General features: G+C 38.2%; 1 non-coding gene across 1 annotated transcript; it reads right to left on the bottom strand.

Moving 5' to 3' along the window:
- Positions 1-3,171: 3,171 nt before the first annotated feature.
- LOC133097093 (U6 spliceosomal RNA) lies at positions 3,172-3,278 on the bottom strand. The gene has a single exon (XR_009701966.1). It is a non-coding gene; the product is annotated as a U6 spliceosomal RNA (small nuclear RNA).
- Positions 3,279-6,327: the final 3,049 nt, after the last annotated feature.

The following is a 6,327-nucleotide window of genomic DNA, read 5'->3' as shown; positions in this document are numbered from 1 at the left end:
TCGCGAGAAGAAGGAGGAAATGGAAATTCCGCTGCGTGCGTCGTAGAAATGAGGCCGGCCGGCGCCGCGGGAAACACGCCCCCTTAACGCGGTAGTTCCGAGAGCTTCCTTCTGGGCGGGAGCGAATGAGTCAACGCCGACAAGTGGTTCAGTTAACCTCTTTGCAAGTTTCTAGCGAAAGGAAATTACTATTTGAAGACGTTCCCGGCCCGGCCCGGGACTCGGCAAGCTGGACGAAACAGAGGATAGCTGTGTCTCTGGAAAAAACTAGAAAGGTTCAGGCCTCCAAAAGCAAGAAGAAAAAAACAAAACAACAACAAAAACAAACAAAAAACGGAAAAAGTAGTGGAGAAAGAGCCGAAAGCGCGAAATTTATGGGTCACCAAAAAAAATGGGAATCAAAATAAGTAGTAATGCAATGTTTTCAAAAGTCAGAATTAAGGCAAAAAATTCGTGAATAAAATATGAAAATTTTTATTAAATACAGTATCTGAGCCAGATAGGATCCTAAGGCACCAGGAAAAACGTGTGCCCCTATGTACAAGTTTTTATGTATTTAAAAAAAACTTTCCAAGAACATTAAAGTACTTGAAGAAATATTGAACATCTGAAAATTAGGTGTATTAAAACTAACAACATTGCTTTAAGTTTAAATATTTTGCTTATACCAAAAACATAATTTTACCTTCCTGGCTTTAATGGAAGTAAACTGATTGATAGTATTTTCAAAATCTACTTCTTTGCTTACTTTATTTCCAATTGCAAGAGTTGCCGTGCCTGATCATTTTTCCTGAGGAAGTGGCATTAACTGCAGCTTACTGATCTTGCCTTTATTTAGAATTCTTATATTTTGTTCATTGTGGATTTTTCATTAATTTTAATATCTTAAAAATATTGCATTAAAGTAGCATTAATCTTGAATGCTGGGTTTCTTGACCCCCCTTAAATTTTGTCTCGTTCCCCCTAATCCTGGCCTTGGTAAGGAAGAGGGGAATGGAGACCCATAGACTGCAGAATACAGGCCAGAGGGAGCCTCCCCAGGCCTGTCCATCACCTGGTCCTGGCACTGTCCAGCTTCTAGAAAAGGTACCCTCCACATCATTCCAATAAGCAAATCTCCTCCTCAGCACCCTACTTAAAACCTTTCAATGGCCCATTCTTGCCCTAAAAGGAAAGAACACGAACTACTTCATGTGGTTTCCAACACATACCCTAACCCACTCTTAAGAGTATGACTTACTAGTTGGTATATTTCTTGATGCTTACCTCTGTTTTACTTCCACCTTCAAGATGTTTAGTCCTGGAAACATACCATGTTATGCTGCCTTCAGGCCTTGCACAGGCGTTAATCCCACACTCCATTAATCCCACACTCCACTGTGTTACTACTGTAACATACCCTCTGATGATTTCCTATTTAAAAATCCTATTTCCACTTGAGCTGTTGAGTCAAGTGAAAAACCAAATTCACCCTTTCCTTCAAAGCCAGTTTCCCTCTTCTAAGCTCCTTGTTTGTTTTAATGGTACCAAGATTCTCCCAGACTTGAACTTTGGAATCATCTTTGACACTTCTCACTGATCACCTACATCTGTTTCATCCATATCCAATCACTTGGCCCTAAAAGTTCTATCTTCATTAGGCCACAGATCTCTCCCTCTTTCTTTCTGTTCACAAACACTTTGGGGTAAGGAGTGTGGAAAAGTTTGTTTAAAAATAAGAAAGCACCATGCAAATTGAAAATAGACACACCTTTGGCAAACTTTTATAACCTTATGAATAACATCTCAGTGGAGAATCTGGGCTAATCTGAATTCTCTCTCAGACAGGAGTTACCAATACACGTTCTCCTTAGACTGTTGGCTGGAGAAATTTGCAAGTGCTGTTTTCTTTGACAAAGAAAAACATATTAAGATGTTAATGTCATGGAAGAACAGAGTTAAAACATTTTCTTCTGTCATCAAATAGATCCTCCTTCACAATATGACAAATACTTCAGCATTGCTTTACTCCGTCTTCAGCATCAGAAATGTCCTTTCCACATACTTTCAAAATTCTCTACTCAAATCGTCTTTCCTTTGTTCTCCCATTTCACTTTCTTTACACACTCAGTCTATCTTGTATTAGAATTTAAATGCCTATGAAGGTGCCTCCTCTTCCCCATTGATTGTGAGCTCTTAGAGAAGAGGGACCTTGTTGTGAATATCCAGTTGGCAATTATGCTTTAAACAAGAACAAGCCACAGGCCAGAACAGAGAAATAGAACCTAGAAGGATACTCAAATAGGCCTGAAATTAGAAAATTAAAAAAAAAAGAAAAGAATCTAGAAGAGTAGCTGAAATGTATTTTTTAATTAAACATACCACTTTTACAAGAATTTACAATTTTCATTTTGGTGAGGAATTCCTGAAACCTCTTCATGGTGTGCATATACCTGCACACACTCTAACATAATCATAAACTTTCTGTAGTTCATCCATGGACCCAGAAAGTACCTTCCCAATGCTGAGAAGTGGTGAAAGCATCATGGCTTTAATCAGTTACAATTACCCCAGGCAACAGTGGAATAATTCAGGGCTTTCATCCTTTGCAAAGCTAGCTGATAAAGAGACATGTCTATCATATATGCCCAAGTCCACAAAGTTATCTTTGGCCTTGCCTTTTTTTTTTCCCCCGTATGTTAACAGATCAATTTTAATTCTAGCACCTGAAGCTATACAAGGGTGTGCATAATAAACTTCATGGAACTGTTGTACACATTCAATAAAGTGACAACTGTGCAATACCACTTAGTATCTCAAAATCAGGAACATACTTTGGAATTGTTTAAACACAATCCACAGAATTAAAAACAAAATCAGAAGTCATCCACGGTTATACTAATTGCCAATTAAAAGTTTTATCACTTACTACTTGATATAACAGTCAATATCGAGTAGGGGATATTGGAAGTGATTTCAGATTCTCATACTGTTGTACTCTGTTGGGAAGGTTTCTTGAGTAGCTATGTGACTGGGCAAAGGTGGGTACAACTAGGACCAGAACAGCATGTAAGGTTCTACCACAGTTTCTGTAGTTTTCACTTTTTTTCCTTTGTCAGTGAAAAGTGAACAGTAAGAATTAAATACTTATCTTTACATATACACAAGGTATGCTGTGAAAGCATATTTGCTAAAAATATGGAACGCTTCACGAATTTGCGTGTCATCCTTGTGCAGGGGCCATGCTAATCTTCTCTGTATCGCTCCAATTTTAGTATATGTGCTGCCAAAGCGAGCACTGGCCTTGCCTTTTTTTCGCCCCTAAATTAAAAAAAGTCTCAGCTATAGGCATCAAGTGGTAGCGACCAGGGTTGGCAATGCTTTCTCACAGATAGGAAGCTTTGGACAATTTCAGTGCTGTAGAAGAACATTTTTTTAGATATTTTAATCAAGTTTTCACTTTGCTTTTTTTTTTTTTTTTTAAAGATTTATTGATTGATTGCTATGTTGGGTCTTCGTTTTTCTGTGCTAAGGCTTTCTCTAGTTGCGGCAAGCGGGGGCCACTCTTCATCGCTGTGCGCGGGCCTCTCACTATCGTGGCCTCTCCTGTTGCGGAGCACAGGCTCCAGACACGCAGGCTCAGTAGTTGTGGCTCATGGGCCTAATTGCTCCGCGGCATGTGGGATCTTCCCAGACCAGGGCTCGAACCCGTGTCCCCTGCATTAGCAGGCAGATTCTCAACCACTGCGCCACCAGGGAAGCCCCTCACTTTGCTTTTAAATCAGTTTTTCCTCAAGCCTCATAACTATTGGAAAATTACAGCACTTATTACTTAAACTGATTATTATCATGTTTTACATTGATTCAAAAGCAATTTTAGCAATACTCCATAGTTACTATGACTATTTTTTTGTTAATTTTTTTTGAATTTTTGAATTTTATTTTATTTATTTTTTTATACAGTAGGTTCTTAGTTATCCATTTTATACACATCAGTGTATACATGTCAATCCCAATCTCCCAATTCATCCCACCAACACCACCATCCCCGCCATTTTCCCCCTTTGGTGTGCATGTTTGTTCTCTACATCTCTGTCTATTTCTGCCCTGCAAACCAGTTCATCTGTACCATTTTTCTAGGTTCCACATACATGCGTTAATATACAATATATTTTTTGCTCTTTCTGACTTACTTCACTCTGTATGACAGTCTCTAGATCCATCTACGTCTCTACAAATGACCCAATTTCGTTCCTTTTTGTGGCTGAGTAATATTCCATTGTATATATGTACCACACCTTCTTTATCCATTCATCTGTCGATGGGCATTTAGGTTGATTCCATGACCTTGCTATTGTAAATAGTGCTGCAATGAACATTGGGGTGCATGTGTCTTTTTGAATTACGGTTTTCTCTAGGTATATGCCCAGTAGTGGGATTGCTGGTTCGTATGATAGTTCTATTTTTAGTTTTTTAAGGAACCTCCATACTGTTCTCCATAGTGGCTGTATCAATTTACATTCCTACCAACAGTGCAAGAGGGTTCCCTTTTCTCCACACCCTCTCCAGCATTTGTTGTTTGTAGATTTTCTGATGATGCCCATTCTAACTGGCGTGAGGTGATACCTCATTGTAGTTTTGATTTGCATTTTGTTAAATTTTTTTAAAAAATCAACCTGACAGTTTTTATGCAATTCAAGATTGACAGTATGGTTCATACAGAGATTTTTAAGATACCTAACTGTTCAGGCTGAAATGTTGACATTTATCCTTCAGTGTTCATCTTTCTACAGCTTTAGATAAATAGCTTCTATAAATTGGTAGATGTGTTAGAGCTTAGTAAAGCACAGTAGTATTTCTTTATAAGATTTCTTTAACTCAAGATTGTCTGTTGGCATCTTAACGTCAGTGTTCACGTTTAAGAAACAGAACTTCATGACTGAGGATGGAGCTTCTCACTGAGGCCAGGGGTCAACTTCCAACTGAAATGGAAGGGATTAAATCCCGAACCCATTGAGGATCCAGTCCCTCTCACACTCAGTGTCTGTGCAGCTGCCTGCTCTTTTGGTGACTTCCTGCTACTGTGGAGCCCAGCAGAGAGAAATGGAGAGAAACCAACAGTCTGGCATCGGGTCCATTCAGGTGCTAGAACAATCTTTGAGGAACATGGTAGAGAAGAGGTCATAGGTCCTAATAGTAGTTGTCAATGCCTAAGAAGAAAAGTGTAACCACAGAATTCTGGGCTATACATTGCATACTCTTAATAATATACCTGCTTATAAATCACAAAGTGTGGTTGACCTTGCAGCACTGTACCGCAAGGGACATGGCTGGTGTCAGGGAGGCAAGAGATAAATTAACTCAGTTTTAAAACCTGAATAATCAACTATACTCCAATATAAAAAAAAAATTAAAAAAGAAATACATAAGAGTACAGGGGGGAAAAGAAACCTAAATAAAGACTCCTTTTTTAAAATGTCAATGGGCAATACAGAGCACTATACCCCACTTAATTGCATGGAAGAAATTGCTACTCCAAAACAGAATGACGTGATGGTTTGTTCAATGATTTATTCAATTTTAAAAACTTCTTAATTTGCTTTTAAAAATTAAGGGAAAAGAAGAAAACAAGGCAGCCAAAAAGCCTACAAGCCATGAAGAGGCTAATGTCATTAATATGACACAACTAGGAGTTCTCAAATGCCTTTATGACCAACATTATTTTGTATCATAGCTTGGCCATTATTAGCTTTTAGGGCCGTGAAGCTGGGCCTTAAAGCCAAGACCTTTTAGTACCAGCCTATTGAATTCTCTCTCCTATCTACTCATGGTTTCCAACATAAATTTCTTATTCTTTGTTAGTTACATATTTATAAAGAAGAGTGCTTTACTCATATTTGGCTTTGGACAAGATAAAAACCTTTATTTACAAACATTCTATTTCTTTAAAAATATATATACAGAGTAAAGGATTTGGATAAAATAAGTTAAATCACAGAGAGCAATGCCAACTTCTGTTAAAATCAAGGAGAAATTGGTGACAGCCAGAGAATCAAAACCAGTTATAACAGTTACAAGAGGCTCAAAGCAAATAGATTGAGGGACAACAAACCACATCAAATTTCCCTTGAACCCTCTACCCAGTGGTTTTGTTCCACAAGTTAATAGCCAGCTCAGAAATTTGAAGTTATGTAGAGTCTTATTTCTACCCACCTCATATGGTGGTGAAGTCATTTACTTAATAAATACAATATCAGAGAAAGGGATTGGCTCCATTCAGAGAATGCAGTAGGAAAACTACTTGCTCAAAGTGGCTGAAAATTCCTTGAGGAATAAAATCATCTAACC

This window comes from Eubalaena glacialis, chromosome 8, assembly GCF_028564815.1.
Source record: "Eubalaena glacialis isolate mEubGla1 chromosome 8, mEubGla1.1.hap2.+ XY, whole genome shotgun sequence".
Taxonomy (NCBI): Eukaryota; Metazoa; Chordata; class Mammalia; order Artiodactyla; family Balaenidae; genus Eubalaena; species Eubalaena glacialis.
Note: the sequence above shows the minus strand (reverse complement) of the source record. Positions and strands in the feature narration are given on the sequence as shown.